Raw genomic sequence first — 19,433 nt, 5'->3', positions numbered from 1 at the left:
CCATCAAAATATAAAGCGATAAAATGCCTGCGCCCACATATTTAGCAACAAAAAATTTACCACAAAAAAATATTAAAAGAAAAGTGACGCACCACTGCAAAAGAAAGAGATTAGAGATACATTTGTACGGCCATTGTTCAATTCAAACTACCGTTGCTGATAAGAAAGCTGAGTCAAAAGAGAAAAAGTGGCGTATTTTGTAATAGTTTTTCTTTGTATAAATTTTTTAATGGATTTGCAATAAAATAAAATTTAAATATCAATAAAATTTAAAACTTTATCGAACTGAATATTACGGAAATTCAGTGATAAGACGTTGGTAACTAAGGCAATCAGAGTGTTACCAAATAATTTTTGTTTACTTAATTTTAGATACGTTTGTGTTAGGAAGTAGTTAGTGCACCAGAAAACTGAAGGTGTGGACTCTGAGTTAAAAAATTTTTGATTTTATGGTCTCATAGAAGCTTAAAAGTTTGAATTTAAAAATTAAATTCATAGCTAACGCTTTCTGATACTTATTTTGTTTATTAAATCTTTAATTTTTCAATATTTCAATTTTCTTATTATTCCAAAATCACTTTGTGCCAATTATTTTAACGGTATATATTTGATAATTGATTTAATGTGCTAATTAATATAATTATCGCAAAGAAACTAATTTCCGCATTAATCGATTAGCGCTTGGCTGTAGTCAAATTATGCACGTTCGATTCGCTTTGCAATTTTTGCGCTGGAGAGAATATATGTACATATCGTCACCTAAAATGCAAAATAACGTAACATCACTATGACGATATATTTCTGTAGATTCAAAATATAATGATTAAATATCAAGAAGCGAAGCATTTATTCTATTCAACACAGTGAGGTTAATTTGTGCGCGATTCGAAGGTGAAATGTGGAAATGACAATTTAACGATGTTTGCAATTTAATCAAATGAATAAAATTTCACAATTTTTGAAGAAGTATCAGCAGAACGTTCACAAAATAAAAGTAAAGCCGAATGCGGCAAAAGAAAACCAAACTTAACCGAAATTTAGAGCAAGAAAGCGTGGTTGGTGAGAACCATCTGAACACAGTTATCTTTACTGGCCTGCCTTTGAAAATCGAAAATACCAAGAATCACACACTTTCAGCAATTTCGATGAACAAGGAAAATTCTGACTTGCTTTAAGGGCCTTTCTCGACACATGAGTTCCAATAATTTGTTTTCCTGTATTTAAAATAGACTGTCTTTGTTAGCTCAAGTATGACATCCACCTTCTTGATAAGCCATTGAAGATAACCTACTATTTATAAAGTACATTTGTTCCATCAGAATCTATATTTGTATGCCATACGGACTTATTATTCATAGCCTTATAAAAATGCTCAAAGAAATTATGCATATTTTCCCTTTATGTGGAAGTAGCGACCGCTCTTTGCAAAATGGTCAAAAAAACTCCTCAGACAACGTAGGAAAGACCTATCAAATTGCTATGACTCACAGGTAAGGTTAGGTTCGATGAGGGATCCAAGACACGCACTTGGATGCCATGAAAATATAACTCCTGTATCCAATCTTATAAGTCGGCAAATCACATTCTGGCCAATACAAATTCACTTAGGCGCTTAATTTTCATTCAATCCAGCTCGGTAGAATATATGGAAGTGTGAAAATTCAAGTATTTAAGTCTTGATCTCGCAAACGCAGGACAATCACGAAGGAATGTATTTAGATGTTTCTACCTGGTCTTTTTCCATACCGCTGCTGCAGCCGGCATCGGGCATGACGCTCAATAGGTCAATGGCCTGGTCGAACCCCACAACTAGGGAGAGACTATCGTTCTGACTAAGAGCTCAGTGAATCCCTTACTATCGAACTTGGGCCAAAAGGATCTTGTGACAGCGCAAGAACCGATCGCACCCCAGCGCTGACTAAGCTCCCGTAAATCCCAGCTATCCCGTAGTAGAACATATGAGAAGAATAGAGAACCCACCCGTTCCAATTCCACAGAAAGCGGGGCTGGTGGACCTTTCTTTTACTTTTCTTCCCTGTCCGTCAGTTTTACAGTTTCTTGCGGTTGAACTGTGACTTGACATTCGGCTTAAAAACTCTACAATAGACAGGAAACCTAAAACTGAAGTTGATAGACAGTGAGTTCCTGGCAAGAAACAAAACAAGAATTTCTAAAAAAAAATAATTCAAAGCAAAAATCTAAATTTCAAAGCTTTTACAGTTTCGACAGATATCTATTTATATAACTAATTCTTTACAAAGCTCGGGAAACCACTCAACCCTAACTTAGCCAAAAACCATAAAAACTTTTACTTTTCAAATCACTTTCTCACTACAAAAAACCGTAGTTTTCTCACTTTCAATTACAACAGTCTACTAAATCAGAAATTTTGCAATAGTTTTCCTAATCGAATTCAAAATGCATATTTGTATGAGCCCATAAAAACCAAAACCTTAAATATAAACATTTACAATTTCAACGCGTCCAAAAAAGTCGGTGAAATTCAAAATAATTTTCTCTTCGTACCACAACAACAATGCAAACTATCAGCGTAAACCTTGGCAAGTAAGCAATTAATTGATAAATCAAACCACAATACAGCAAATAATGCGTGGACAATTAAAAGCACACTTTCAGCGACAGACAGACTGACACAGACAGTCAGTTTGAGCTACGACAAGTTATTCTTGGCAGCACGTGACTTAAAGTAAACAAAATTCCACAGTGTACTCGACTAGCTTATTATTTATTCGCCAAGTGTTTTCACTCGCGGAAGAATTTACGCATTTCTTTAAGAAAGGTTTTGCACTTTCGTGATAAGTTGATAGTGGCTTTTCTCTTCTGCAACTTGTTAAAGGTCAATTATTGAAGTAGACACGCTTATGCGATTGCACTTTACAACAACATGGCTAATGCAAGGTGATCTGAGGGTAAATATTTTGTGTTACAGCACGTTTGAGGTTATTAACAGTCACTTTACAAGTTTATTGTTTAGTCTTAATTAAGAAAATATTTAATCGAGTGTCAAATGAGTTTAAATTTTTTGAGGGTTCTTGCGTAAAAAGAGTATAGAAAGTATTTATGAATTTTGAATGTCGGAGCATTATTTATTGCAATTGTTACCGATACGATTAGCTCCAGATCTTCCACGTTTTCACAAAGCCTTCAAAGAGGTCGAGAGATCGTTGAAGACATGCCTCGTTCCGTACCTCCAACGACCTCTTCAACTGACGAAAACACGTTCTTGCTCGACTCGTCCAGATAATACTGACTTTTTTTCAAAAAGAATACCCAAAAGAAGTCTCTTTGCATATGATTGATGGTGAGAATTCCGATCCCCCATTCATGGACTGCCGATGAGGTTTATGAGTTTGACATGAAAACAAGTCAACATCCATCGGAATGGAAAAAACGAGTCGAAACCTATAAAATATACACACCAAAGACGCTCAAAAATCAAGGTGATGCTCTTTTTTTCGACATTCGTGATGCAGTGTATCACAAATTTGTTTAGAAGGGACGGACTGTCAATAAGCAGTTCTTTATGGTCAGAACGGCCGGAATTGTGGAAGAACAGTTCATCGATTTTACACGTTGATAATGCACCATCGCTTCGGACCACATTTGTGACCGTGTTTAAAGCCAAAAACGACATGAATACCATCCATCAACCACCGCAATCACCAGATTTGGCTCCGTGGGATTCTTTCTTGTTACTCAAGCTCCGTCCATGGGTCCGTGGGACCCGTTTTCCGTCGATCGAAAAGATAAAACAAAATTCGCTGAAGGAGCTGAAGGCCATCCCAAAAAAGTGCTTATGAAAAGTGTTTCGAGAACTGGAAAATTCGTTGGCAAATGTATTACATCTGGTGGGCCTTTGAAGGCACAATGTATACTTCTTAAAATCGTTTCTACATAAGTTCTTCATCTGGATTACCTCCTCCATCCGCCTGTACCCATTTTAACCTGAAATGCTATTCTAAATCTTAGTCTATAGAGCTAAGTCCCTATAGAATACTTCTGTACGACCTTTTCGAATGCCTTTAAAAAGCAACAACTATTAAAAAGAAAAGTTTGCTAGATTTTTGAATTATGGCATAACCAACTGGGCGCCCACTATTATCAACAGACACATAAAATGTGTGAAATACGAGAATTAAAAATTCATAAAAGAGTAAACTGATAAGAAAATATTTCAAACTAAGTCACACGACCTTGAAACATATACACAACAGAAACTATACGATGAAATTTGCACAACAATATTGTTTATGTTAAAGGCGGAGTATGGTTATTTGTCCTAAATAATCGTATGTATAATAAATCAAAAAGAGTGTGTCAATATTCCAATTTAAAGTAAAGTTTACTAAGTTACAAGTATTTCTAAACCTAAGATGAACGTTTTACTGCAGATTTCAAAACTCTGAAGCGTTTTCCACAAAACTCAGGTTTTCAAAGCAGTTACCACTCATAACTTCAAAACTACACACAAACCGTTTAGAAATTTTGAACACCATTTTTATACAGAATTTACGAGGTAATGCTGGAGAGTTTTTTTTTTTGGAAATTTGGTAACATTTTTCATTTGCAGTAAACAATTTTTGCAAAAAACCGAATTTTTCACTTTAAAATGTAGAAAATTCATATTCTTAAACACTCTTAGCGTTACCTAGGCAAAGCGATATTCTAATGATATAATTTTGATGTTTTGATTTCAGTTGAACCATCACTGAGTTATGAGGTTAATAAGGGGCAACTCAACTGCTCCCGAATATTTGCTGCCATTAGCGTATTTTTTTTTTATTTGAAAATGTTAGAATATTCTTCAATTATTTAACAGAAACTTTTATAACGCGCACTATTGCTCTTTAAAAATGGATTTCAACTGTTTCGCGAAAATCATATAAATTGGCTTTGCTTTATACGAAGCAACCCTACAACCCCCTTGATTGTTCAGAAAAATATTAAGAATTTCGCGCTGAAAAAGTGCAGTCCAGAAAATCTTCTCGAGCTTTAGTTCGTCAGTGGTTAAATTTACTTTTGGAAATACAATTAAGGGACTCACAACTAGTCATAACGCATCGTAAAATCATACATTTTTACACTTGTTTAAAAAAATTGTTACTGGTTTACATACAAAAAATGAGTTAACGAAATAACAATTCTCAGCGTTTTTTTTCGGTTCGTTGTAACTTATAACTTTATAATACTATATGAAACCACTAAATATGCCGCTTAAAGAACTCTATATACAAAATAATGGTCCACAACACTCTTCAGCTTTATGGTATCTTTGGCTAAATGTATTTTCAGTAATACGACTTTTGGTTTGAACTCTTATTTTATGTATTTCAGTGCACATTGTTTCAAGCACGATATGGAAAATTGTAATATAACGGTTTTTGAATAACATTTTTGCTCATGTTCACAACAAGAAGGTGCATGACCTGCATTTAAAACACGAAAGAACATGTAATGACACACATTATTGAATTTAAAACAACAAAAACACTTTTGTTTAACTGATTAACATAAACAAGTGCCTATATTTCGGCAATCAATGGATCGGCTTTATTGGACAGACAACTCTTAACTCTTAATTTGAGATAGCTCACTTAATTAGTGTAAAAAATCAAAAATCTGGAAACAGCTTACTGTTTTTGTAACTGGCGAACAATTAACGTACAGGATTTGTTTATGTAACAATCTAAATATACATTTATACATTTTTTATACAATTTCTTTTGTAATATATTCACATACATATGTACATAATATGTATGCACTATATGTTTGCTTGTATGCCGCTTTTATTTCAAAATGTTTCACTTCAAAATTCACTTAATCACTGCTCACGTTTGAATAATTGATTTGAATTCAATTTGAACTTGACATTTTATTTTGCAAAGCACGCCTACCAGAAAAAAACTCACATAAGCTAAACTTTCTGCAAAACTGTCTGAAAGTTTTCGCACAATCACTAGCGCAGACCGAAACGCTCGCACCACACACATACATACATACGTACAAACATACGCTGCTTTATCGCTTTGCTGGCTCAGAACGTGCTTAGCATTGCATCTTTTAATTTCCGAAGTGGTACTTTCACACACAAACAAAAATAACAAAAACAAACGAACAAAGATGGACGTCGTTCTTACTTTGATAATTTTCGCAATAATTCCTGTTGCGCTCTTTGGTCTGAATTATTAACAAATTGCACAATTTGACACACAAATATCAACAACAACTTTTTATGTTCACCAACAAAAACGAACTTTGTACGAAATTTCAATTTAGATTTCTACGCGATTTGTATTTACTTTTTTGTTTTGCTTTCTTTAAGTGTTAAAACTGTTTTCGCACTTTACGCGAACCGCTTTGGTCGACCGCTGCGACATCGAACGCACGAAAACGAACACAACTTATTCCAAACAATATTTGCGGCAAACTAAACCAGCCGACCGACCGACCAAGTGAACTGCTAAAAATTCAATCCGCGCGACGCTACGCGCCGCAGTTGCTCAGTTGAGTGCCGCAAGTGCCAGAAAGCGGAGAAAAAGCACAAAGACACAAAAAGGCAAAAGCAAAGCAAAAACAAACGCAGCGGCGACAGTAAAGAAGTGGCTGGAAGCCGGAGGCAGTGGAATCTGAGTGACAACTGTTTGTGTGCGTTAAGCTCCACTTGCGGGAGCTTTTAAACTTTCAAAGTGGCTTTAAAAATCGAAAAAACAAAAGCACATTTGTAAAGTGGCTTAAATGAAATATATTTTTAATAAATATTAAATAAAATAATATTTTTAATAAGAGCGTTTATAGTCTAAAATTATAAATGTTTAAAAATAATAATAAATTACATATGTATATGTATCGGAAGCTACGAGTATGCGAATAAGTTCCACAACTCCGCCACTCTTCCAAACTTTACACAAAAACACCGGCTCGCGTTATGAAATGAGAGCGCACTGAAAATGAAAAGCAAAATCTTGCTCAGCGAGTGGGAGGGAGTTGATAAGCAGAGCAAGAGCAAAGCACCGGCGAATACAGCGCGAGGGAGTTGCGAGCAAATGCACCGTTGCACTACAAAATACATATAAAATGCAGCAAAAGAGCGGCAAAAGCAAAATCAGAAATTTATTGGAATGAAGAAGTAGAGCTGAAAGCAAACGCTGCATTTGGACAACGCGCTAACTGTTGTTATGCAAATATTGCGCATGTTATCACAAAGAACAATATGTGTGAGATGCATTGCTGAGCGCAAGAGCGGCAAACTAAGCAAGTACATATTGAGCGCATTGTGAGCATGTGTTGAAGTATGCATTTGTGTAGCGATAGCGCAATTGCTAAAGTACAGTGCATCGTATGTGACTAAACATTTAAATAAAATGTGTGTGCTAGCTTTACTAAATCATTCAAAGTAGTTAAAACAATTATTGAAAATAGCCGGATAAGCCGATTAAAAAATTGTGTGGCATCCAACGTGAATAATTTTTTTTAAATCAAATATTCGTGTAACATTGAATATAAGCTGATCCCACTAAAGTCTGTAGTTGTCTCAATCTCACAATAGGTCACATGACGATCTTGAAATATCAGCACAATATCAATATCGCAAAGCATCAATAGTTTCCGGAACAACAACTGATTTTGGGCGACCTTCACGTAGTTTGTCTAGAAGTATTCTGTCCATATCGATACATCCTATATACAAAATAAATACAGTGTTGCTAACTTAAGCTACATCGAAAGTCGTAAAAACTAATCTCGCTATAATATTCGGGATTTCATTGCATTTTATGACAGTGAAGAATATTTTGAGTTACTGCAAACAACACAAATATGACACAAAACACATAAAAGTTGCCAGATTGCTATACTAGGGTTACTAAATCCCGCCAAATGAAATACGAAACAAATCTAATTTAATTATTTGTTTACTTATAACACGATTATAAGCACTGTGCCTGTATAAATCAATCTATAAAGCGGCAACGGAAAAGCAGTGTTGCTTTTTTGTACACAAAATTTCATATTTTTATGATAAGAGTCATTTTTAGCCTCACATTTTAGAAAGTCCCCATTATTTCCAAGTCAAAACAATAAGATACTCTGAACATGGTATAGTAAATTTGCTACGAAGTTTGTAACACCCAGAAGGACACGTCGGAGATCGTAGAAACTTCACTCGTAAATGTTCAGCATGACGACCTGAGTCAATTTGTCCATATCCGTTTGTCTGTAAATACACGTACTAACCTCTCAGTTTTTTAAACCTTTTTTAATTAACTAGTTATCTTCACGAAGTTTTGCAGGGATTGTTGCCCAAGAAAAGGGTATAACCACCAAAAAAAATTTTCAGATCATACTACTTTAGCATCACAATCTGATCGACCAAAATCAGGCTTACGGTGATTTCGTTTTATCACAAACCCAAGCCTACGAGCGATACAAAGCTTTCAAAGACGGTCGAGAGATCGTTGGAGACATGCCTAGTTCTGGACGACATTCGACATTCAACAAATGAAAAAATTAAAAGAGTGAAGGATATGGTGCTTGAAAATCGTTGAGTAAGTGTTAGAGAGTTGGTAAGAGGGCTCGACATCTCTCAAGAGTCCGTTGGTAGGAGTTTGGTGGATATTTTGGACATGAAACGCGTTCTTACTCGACTCGTTCCGATAAAGCTGAATTTTAAAAAAAAAATATCACTGGAAACAGGTGTCTTTGTACATACTTGATCGTGGGAATTCCGATCCCACATTCATGAAGAGTATGGGCATGAGACATGGGCTTATAAGTTTGACATTCAAACAAGTCAACAATCAACAAAACGAGTTGAAACCAGAAAACCCCGCCAAAGCCGCTCAAAACTCAAGGTACTGCTAATTGTTTTTTTCGATATTCGTGATTTGGCGCATCATGAGTTTGTTCCAGAGGGTCAGATGGTCAATAAGGAGTGTTTTTTGGCCGTAATGAGGCGTTGGCGTGAGAGAATCCGAGAGATTTCAAAATCGGCCGGAGTTGTGGAAGAACAATTCATGGATTTTACACGATGATAATGCACCATCACATCAAGTCACGATTGTGAGCGAATTTAGATTTTATTTATTTAAATTTAAGTCGATAAAAATTTTTAATTCATGGTGATAATTTAAATCCTAGTACAATGGCAACACTGCGGAAGACGCTTATTACTGCCTAAACAATAAGTGTACACAAGCAAAAGCGATAGCGAATGATTGTCATAATAAAGCGAAGCCCAACAAAAATTCAGCACGCCGAGGATGATTGGAATGCAGGAAAAATCTGCTTTCATATGGTTGCGTTTCCTCATTCTACAAGGCAAAGAAAGCAAATAAATAAGCAGACTACATATCGCTCATTTGCTGCAAGACCGGCATAAGTCAAAAAAATCGATTCGCCAGAAAACGCGTTTAAAGCTTTCAACTTACTACAACTTTACACCTCTTCTCAAGCGGAGCATATAAGAGGTATTCATATGAATGTTTCACTCAACATGAAGTATGATATAACGAACAATTCTGCAGCATTAACTCAGAAATCACGTTTTTTGATTTATGCCGGTCTTGCAGCAAATGAGCGATATGTATGTATGTATGTACAGGCATACATATTGATATATGAATGTATATTTTATATATGTACATACATATGTATATATGTATTCGTTTAGTGACCGATGGAAAAAATCTGTGGCTGCAAATTGAGTTCAGAACACAGGACATAAGTAGATATATACATACATACATATGTATGTACATAAATGGTAAATATAGTATATACATATGTACATATTTACAAATATGCATATAACAACAGACACACATGCAGAGCTACCCGGCATGCACAGAATTTTTGTGGTCGTGTTTACAAAATCGCATCAGAAATTATTTGCACGCACATTTAAAACATATATATTTGTATGTACTATGTCTATATCTATGTATATATGTATGTATGCACATGTATTTGTCTCACACATCCTGAGCCGGTTTTTGTTTCAACCCAGCAGCGCCTTATCAATTACATCAAAACATTTGCTTCGACATCGACAAAAAATGTAAACAAATGCCGGTTCTCTGCGACGACGCTTTGTTTGTGTTTGGCGCTCTCGCGCTCTCTTTTCTTATCACTTCCAAAACGTGAATGGCCCCGTTGAGCCAATGACTTTTCTTTCCCGTTTGCGTTTGCTTTGTCTTTGCAGTACTGTTGTGTTTCCTTCTTCTTCGTTTTCTTTTGGACATGTGCAAGCTCAGCGTGCTCCAATGTTTATGTGTGGATTGTGGATACTGGAATGTCTGCTTTTTTCTACAACCTTCACCATACATTTGCTTCGGTATCCAATTGTGGGCAGTCTTCCATCGCCCACAAAAGCAATCAACCTCACTTGCTTCCCATTTGTATGGCTTTGTTTTTGCGTCTCCCACACTCTTTCCGCTTTATCACCGCTCTCGCTGTGGTGCATTTGTGCTCTCCCACATACAGTTGACTGCGTTTATTGCTGATAATATGGGCTGGTGGTGCGCAGTGTGGGTCGGCAGAGTTGATGATGCAAAGCGTGGTGTTGATAACAAATTCTATGTTGTGCTATCAGAAACGGCATGAACGGCAATTATTAAAGCGTGCAACACATGCACATACTTATTTATGTGTGTGTGTGTATGCACATACAGCTAGCATTTCTCGTAAGATTTGACTTTTGAACGAATAAGTCGCAATTCTCGGAGGCATCGAAAATTTTAGTTTGCTGTCGTTTGTGTATGTATGTATGTAGAGTATTGAGAGCAGGGAGGTGTGTGTCTTGTCTAAAGACAACTGAAAGTTTGGCAAACGCCTGGAGGAGTATTGAAAGATATTTGTGAAAGTTGACAAACTTTTAGGCTACAATTCGATAATGGTCTCTATTGTGCTGGCAATAGTCGATGCTTTTATGTACATACATACATACATACGTACTATGTATATATTTATTTATTATTTGCATTTTAAATAAATATTTAAATGGATTTTTAAATTGAGGCAAATTGGCAATAAATAAGTGCAAATAAAATGTTCTGCCAAAAATGGTTATCCCAACGATTGCCAATACGTCATATAAGAAGGATTGTTGTAAGAATCACGAGAAGAAGAAACGTCATGTGGTTATTTTATATAAGGGTGTTTATTAGACGTATTTTTTTTGGAGTTTGTCTTTTTGACGCCTCTTCCTTGCTTTGCCATTTCATAGTGAGATGCCCAATGACCATCAAGCGCGTCGCGGGTTCGGTGAATGGTTCCAAAACGGGATGACCACCAAGCTCGATGTTCACAAGAGAATAATTTTTAGCCCATTTAAACTTAGTTTTGTTTAAATGGGTATGTAAATAATCAACATTTTCGCATTTGTATTAATAAGTCATTGTTGAGAAGCCGTTACATCCTCAAAAAGTCACTGTTTATATAATATTACAATGATCCCGGTGAGAGCGTAACCACGAATAATTTGAGAACTTTCAAGCATAATTTGTGGATTTTCTTCGCACCAGAATCGTAAGTTTTGTTTATTTACCGCACCACTAAAATGAAAGTAAACCTCAGCGGAGCAGATGAATTTCTTAAAAAAAATCTTTATCTATGTCAAGGTTCAAGACCAAATCAGGAAATTCACGACGTTTCTTTCTCAAAATCCGCCAGGTTGAGATTTGAGACAGTTCCAGTTCTTGAGTTATTGTGGTCTTCAGCAACACTTCTCTAAACGGCAGCAATATTTTCGAGCGGTTGTTTGTCTTATTCTGGTAACTAACAATGGGAACCGCTGTCAAAGCCATGTGTGGTATACCGACTGTTCAAAAACGTCAGGGGGAATTGATGCAGGGGTCACAGGATCGCGCACCCAACCTCTCCATACCTATGGGAAGTTTTCCGATCATATTTCAAGCCGAGGTCTTTGCCATAACTCGGTGCGTAGATAACCATACTTAGCGATCTCTGCACACGAGATCAAATCGATGCTGATGCAGGATTGTAGCGAATGGCTGAACAGTCTATCGGAACATAACCAAGGACACCTTGTCTGGGTACCCAGTCACAAAGATATTTATATACGGGAATGAACTGACTCCTCATACCATAAAGGATCTTCTTCTTTCCTTATAGCCAGGGAGATATATTGGCAACAACTTCAAGGCATGCGACATGCTAAGTTGCTAGTAGGAGGTTTACAACCTTAGCAGATTTAAATTTGTAATCAACCTCCCAAGGGACAATCTCAGACTACTTCTCGGATTCGGCACTGGCTACTGCAACCTCAAGAAAAACATACATAATACATAAATACGAAAGCATACGGAAAGTTACAATTTAAGAACCATTAGTTTGATAACAAAACTTTATGACTTGTAAGCATTGTTCTTGCGTATATCTTTCCATGATGAAATCGTGAACATTACAGAATATAATAAAAAAAGTATATGTCATGATCATATTAAAAATGGCTGGAAGTGCTGATGTGCTTTCATTTCACCATCATCTTAACAACTTCGACAATGCATATTTGGAAAATTCTCAGCTTTACATACTGTACTGGGTGTAAAGTTAACAGAAAATAGTCAGAATCATTTCAAAAAGCAATTTTCGAAGAATATTCCACAAGTGGCTTTTCAGATGCTGTTGCCAATTGTTGTCTTCAATAAGAGTTTTCACCTGTAAACCTTAAAGTTTATAAATGGCAGTCGAAATTTTAAAGGGAAATATGGAAGGTCGATGACGACTCAGCTCATATTCGAAATTCCCACTGCAATACTTCTGGACTTTTTGCATTTGAACTACAAACTAAATCGGAAACGTCCAGAAAACGTAATCAAGATTACATCATTAAAATAAGGGATTTTTATTTGCTTGCAATTTATTAGTTATAAAAATATTATTGTTTTACAAAAGTGACCATTTTGATATTTTTTATTATACAGCTGCAGACATAATTCCTGGGTTCAAGGCCACGAAGAAGTTCCGGAAAACGAAGCAGCTGATGAGATTGCCAAAGGTTCATTCGTCCGTCCGGATACCGAACAAGTACAGGAGAGATAAGCCGAGTTGAAATGCCTTAGAACCTTAGGAAAACTCGCTTGGTCCTTACTCCCACGGTCTCAAAAGGACTGCCTGACGGCTGTTGGCCTCTTGACAGGTCACAACCTACTGGCATCACATATGTACATGCAGAGAAGTTAACATGAAAGAGACGCTGGAACACCCCTTATGCCTCTGTCCAGCACTATCTAGAACTCGACTCAAGTATTCAGGATTTTCGGAATTCAAATGGGTGGAGAAAGTATCAAGCGTAGACATCAAATCGCTCTTAAAGTTCGCAAAGAGTTGACATCTTGTGTGACGAATTCATCACCTTAAATTAAACTGAACTCCATCTGGCATTACTAAAGATATACATATGTATGTATGGCGTGATAGCCATATAACCTAACTTAGCCTATTTTTTAAATGACAAAACAAAGAGTGTTATTTGTATAGAGTTTCAAGACAGATTCTCACAATTTTAACGTCGTTTCAACGTGTACATATAATAGTATAAAGTACAGTCGATAGGATTAATAACGAGCTTCTCAAAAAAAGCTTTAATGTAGTATAAAACAAATAAAAAATTTATGTTTACTAAAGAAAATGTAAGAAGCTTATTTTCTGAGCCGTAAAAACTATAGAAAATAAACGAAAATTCTTTCTCAATATAAACAAAAAATGTCTCCGATTATCGAATAAATTGTTACAATATTTTTACAAAATACTCAAATAAACAATGAAATAATTATTTTACTTAACAAATAAGAAGGAAGCTGTGCATAGCTTTGTAACTGTTAACTTAACTAATGTTTAAATAGCGTTTAAACACACGTGGGTAAATAGACATAATACATACTTACATATGTACGTACATATATACATAGTATGTATGTATGTATGTATGTGAATTTGTACATAAGTAAACCCCTGTAACATGTCGGCTTTCGTCAGATGTTTTCAGATAAGTGGACCTTTATCTTCCGTAAAATTATTTTTACGCCGCCGATTTAATTAAATATTTACAGTTATATAAAAAATCACATTTGTTGCAGTTAAACATTCCTACTAGTCATAAAGTGAAATGCACTGTCGCTACCGCTTTACAAGTCATTCCACCGCCTCTCATGACTAAAACGAGGACAGATTAACTGCAAATATTTGTATGTGCACACACGAAGATACACTTGTATTTGTCGCAGCAGAATAAAATTTTATTTATAATAGAACCGTTATACCTACATATGTTCATGTATATAAATAATATGCCTTTATGCTTCCAGTGCAAATAAGTTAGTCATGAACCACCGTATACTATGTACATTATAGTGGGTCAATTTGTATGGAGCAAAAAAAATGCACCAAGCGGTTATCAAAATCGTAAACTACGATGAATTCTAAGAAAATTTGCCCAAGAAACCATGGCTCTAAAATCAAAGCGGAGCCTCCGGTTTTTAACGAGAAACTTTTCATTTTGTTTTTTTTTTCAATAAATGAAATGGAAAACACTAACAACTACTGGAGCCGAAAACATCAAGCTGTGACCGTACAGGTGCTGCTACACCTTCTCAGCAGCGTTCTTTTTGTGATGCATATCAAGTTGATCTTAAGATCTCATATACTTGCAATTTTGAGAAAGTGCTCTACACAAATTTAAAACATTCAAAAATGTTATTGAATCTTTTAAGAAAACTAACAGTAGAGGTTATGTCTGGATTTGTTCGAAATGAAATTCCAACAGCTTTAGAAGCTGTATAGATAACGGTCTAATTTTGATGTTTAGATTAATGTTAAAAAAGTTTTTTATGAAATTGGCCATTAAATCATCAATACACAAGAAATGTAAAAGCTCATGGGTTTTGTAATTTTAAGAAATAAAACGTTGTGACCCTTAAAAATAAATTAGATATTTATAAAATAATAGTATTTAGATCGGGTTTTAAAAAGCTTCGGTGATCGGACGAGAACCGATGTATTCAGCGTGGTATGGTCGTTGGCCGCTGTGGTCGGTGTGTGTATATGTTACCTATCCACCCATAAAAATTAAAATAATAATAAATAAAATTCAAACTTTAATAGCTTTCATCTTCCGCGAAATCGTATTGCAGTTAACAATATCATTTTATATCTATATATAAAGCAAAAACTTAACTGTTAAGGGCCAAACAAAATATAATATACTTCTAAAGTTCAGAATTAATTAGTTTTAAGGTCTTGTTTGCTGTCCATCCTAGATGTTGCGTTTCGACTTGCAACCGTGACTGCCATAACACCATCGCGATTTTTTTCTATAGTTCGACGTGAAACGCTAGTCAGCAGTTGCACAAAGCGCTCGGTTCCTTGAATATGTGGAGGAATTTGTGGATCCGGAAGTGGAGGATTGTCAAATTCTATGTATTCGAGCAAATGGTCATAGGGTATGTTTGCAGTGAAGGGCGGCTCCGACAAAATGCTATTGTTATCTAAGTTTATCATCTCAACATAATCAGTGCAGTCAAAATTTATAGTTGGTTTTTTGTAAGAAGAAGAAGAAGTTCCAGAGATTTACATATGCACTCAAAAGTGGGCGGTGACATGCCAAAATTTTCATATTGTCGAATTTCTGGCTGCAATACAACACCGAATACCAAACTCAAGATGTTTCCCTTCAACAGTTATTAAAATTTCCGATCTTTAGTGTTTTCAAAAATTACCGTTATATGGTAGGTGGGCGTGGTTATTACCCGATTTCGATCATTTTCCAGATATCTCTTAAGTAGGCATTGTGTAATATGTATACCAAATTTGAACGAAATCGGTGGGGTGGTTCCAGAGATATGCATATGAACTCATAAGTGGGCAGTGCCAGGCCCCCTATAAAAAATTTCTGTACTGTCGAATTTTCTGCTTAAATACAACATCACATACCAAATTTGAGCAAATTAGCTTCGATAGCTACAAAACAAGCAAACAATCGACAGTGGAATAGGAATTGGATTTTTTTTTTACAAAATACAATATACGAAATTTTCTCGCTAAAAACCGGAGGCTCGATTTTCATTTTAGACCCATGGTTTCTTGGGCAAATTTTCTTAGAATTCATCGTAGTTTACGATTTTGATAACCGCTTTGTCAAGAAAAAAATTTACTCACTCTAATGTACATACATATATAAAAAAACAGTATGCTATTCACCAAACCTTGGAGAGTAGCAAATCGAACAAGCAACTGGTCTAAATCACATACGCTTAATTAAAAAATAGTTGGAAAAGCTCTCTTCGATTCGCCAAGCGATGTAGTAGCCAATAGAACGCCTGAAATCAACTGCTTAAACAGATTGGCAGCACTAAAAAGATTATTATACGTAGGTTTAGACGCACTTAAAAAAAGACAACTTTTAACAAATAAGGAAGAGATAAGTTCGGGTATAATCGAACATTTCATACGCTTGCAACTAACAAATAAAGCCAATTCAAGTACATAAGGCCTGTTACCTGTTTCACCCGATTTTATTCATTCTAAGCTAAAATATGCACCGTTATAAGCAAAACACGCACTCTCAATTTTATTAAGATAATTGAACCAAGATAACCCATATATTGGCCGATAACATATAAGTATAAAGTCACCCGGAAGTTCGAAAATCTTAATATCAGGTATGTGGGGACTACAGGAAATATTGACCCCATTCTACTAATTTGTAGCACACAGACATACTAATATCACTAAGGGATTCTTTCGGAATTTCAGTTTTAAATCTGTCACATTGACCAATATTTTTGGAAAAAGTCAACTATAGATACTGGGGTCCAAATATTCGTTATCAAGGGGCTTCAACAGTTTTTGTTGGATTTGGACATTTTTTGGCCATCAGATGTCAAACTGATAACGAGGAGAGAAGTAGTGATCTACTTACACATTTTTAATTATGTGAGTCTATTGAACTTTTGTTAGCCGTTTGTTCGATTCGCTACTCTCTAAGACATATAATCTAATCATAAATCATATCAGGCATTTTTTCATAAGCATGTACTTGTTAAGTAATGATAATTTTTTGGAAAAATCTTTGGTGCCAGTCATCAGGTCATACGAAAGCTTCGTAGGTAATAAAACTATTCAACGAAGACAGCGATAAAATTAAAAAATAATTGTACTGAGGAAGAACGTAACCTCAAATGATTAAGGTATGTTCAATAAAACAAAAGGAGTATTGTACCATGATCGGTAAGACATTTAAAAATATAATATGTATGTATGTACATATATACTCACAAACACTTTTCAAAAACAAGTATTCCATTTTTTAAGCAGTCTCCAATGTAGATGAAGATTTAACCAAATGGGTAAATTTTCGCACGGAAAACAGCAATAGCATCAGAATATTATTGATTTCTCGAATTGATCGACCATAATATTAACCTTAAACTAACCTCAAAGAATTTTTATTTACCTTTATACATATATGATTCACTAAGATTTTTTTACTATTTTTTTGCGTTTGCTTGTACATACCTGAAAGAGAGAAAAAATATTTATTAGAACAACTAAGGGAGTATTGAGTTCGGGTGCAACCGAAAATTTTTTACTCTTGCAAGTCATCATTATACATATGTATGTATGTAGTATATGAGGTATTAGGGTATTATCGACCCGATTTTATCTATTAACTATTAACACACATACCATTTTGTCCATTTCATCTTCTTCAAAGTAATCCCCTCCCGCTGCAATACACTTATGCCAACCAATTTTCCAGTCATCATAGCACATGGAAAAATCCTCCTTGCAAAAATCCTCAGAGCTTTCTTCGATTCAGCTTTTATATCCTCAATTGAATAAAAACGGTGTCCTCGGAGTGATCATGTAAATATGCTGAATAGCCAGAAGTTACACGAAGGCAAATCAGGCGAATGCAGTGGTTACGGCTCAATATTAATTGGAAATGTGACGAAATGATTACGAATATGAGATGGTCGCATTTCTTTCTTCAATAAATTCAGTCATAGTAAAAATCGAAGAAATCACTTTTAGAGCCTCACAAAACGACGCCGATTCGAAAAACACGCGAAGAATAAATTAAAAATTCACCTTTTAATTTGATAAGAATGGTATATACATATGTATATACATATAACCCCATATATTTCGCTTAGTTTAGGGTGATACATACGTACAACCGTCAAGTGAACAAAACTATTATACTCTGTAACAACATGTTGCAAGAGTATAAAAATATGAGTGTCCATTATCGTTTCTAATTTCATAAAAATATGTAGAATTTTGTAAAATATTATTAAAAGCTTTATGCTTTATTCTTCAATTATGCGTTTTCGCTGACTTGCGGCGTTATCACTTTGAATTGGATTTCCCCAGCAGTCTTTAAAATAACAGTCTAAGCTCATAGAATTGTAATTCGTTAAGAATTGAACAATTTGAACGATTAGTGATTCAGCCTCAGTTTAACTGTAGCAGTATTAATAATATGAAGTTATATAAGCAATTACTACAAAATAGTAATGCAATTCCGCCTTTCACTTAGAATTATGCTATGCAGCAGACTCAATTTCAAAGAAAAGATGTTTAAAAGAAGAATTAGATACATTAAAACTGCAAGTCAAAACAGCAAGACCTTAACTTCGGTTCTACTAGAATATTCTCCACAAATAAAGAGTTTTCCATACAAGAACTTGATTTTGATCGTTCAATTTGTATGGCAGCATGATGCTATGGTGTGCCAATATCGGCGGTTCCGACTAATGAGCACCATCTTGGGACGAAAAGGACGTGTGCAAAATCTCAGATCGATATTTCAAAAACTGAGGGCCTAGTTCGCGAATATAAAAATAGATGGGCATGACTAAATCGACTCAGTCATCATGCGGATCATTCATAAATACATACATATGTATGTACATTTTATAGGGTCTCCGACGCTTCCTTTTGGGTCTGTATTTAATTGCTATGCCAAATACGAAAGTGATCTGTTAACAAGTTTGCTTACAGCAACTCTTTAAGTCGGTAAACCTCAGTAGTGTGATACTTTTACATTGGATTATAATATCGAACAAAGGATTTGTCTCAAATTTTGTGTTTCTAACCAAATTTCGTGCACGGAATCATTGCGAGTGTTGGAAAAGGCCTATGGTGATTCAGTTTTATCAAAAACACAAGCCTCCGAGTGCTACAAAACCTTAAAAGACGGTACGACCTCTTCAACTGATGAAAATAATAAAAAAGTGAAGGATATGGTGCTTGAAAATAGTCATACAAGCGTTAAAGAGATGGCAAGAGCCCGACATAAATCGCGAGTCCGTTCCAAAAGCGTTCTTGCCCCACTCGTCACGATTAAGGTGCATTTTTTTTTCAAAAAAAGAACCGTGAACAGGCCT

The 19,433-nt window shown here is 35.3% G+C and overlaps 1 protein-coding gene across 2 annotated transcripts in view; it reads right to left on the bottom strand.

The window, feature by feature from the left end:
* Positions 1-19,433, bottom strand: part of LOC105233638 (rap1 GTPase-activating protein 1) — a 314,608-nt gene that overhangs the window by 294,121 nt on the left and 1,054 nt on the right. The window contains exon 1 of one of the 2 annotated variants that reach the window (XM_049446354.1): positions 6,162-6,510. The exons of the other annotated variant lie outside the window; for it this stretch is intronic. The gene's annotated coding sequence lies outside the window, so the exon portion shown is untranslated. Of the gene's footprint in view, positions 1-6,161; positions 6,511-19,433 lie in introns of those variants that run through there. 2 annotated transcript variants of the gene reach the window in all.

Source organism: Bactrocera dorsalis, chromosome 1 (genome assembly GCF_023373825.1).
Source record: "Bactrocera dorsalis isolate Fly_Bdor chromosome 1, ASM2337382v1, whole genome shotgun sequence".
Lineage (NCBI taxonomy): Eukaryota > Metazoa > Arthropoda > Insecta > Diptera > Tephritidae > Bactrocera > Bactrocera dorsalis.
The sequence above is the reverse complement of the archived record's forward strand: the minus strand, read 5'-3'. Positions and strand labels throughout refer to the sequence as shown.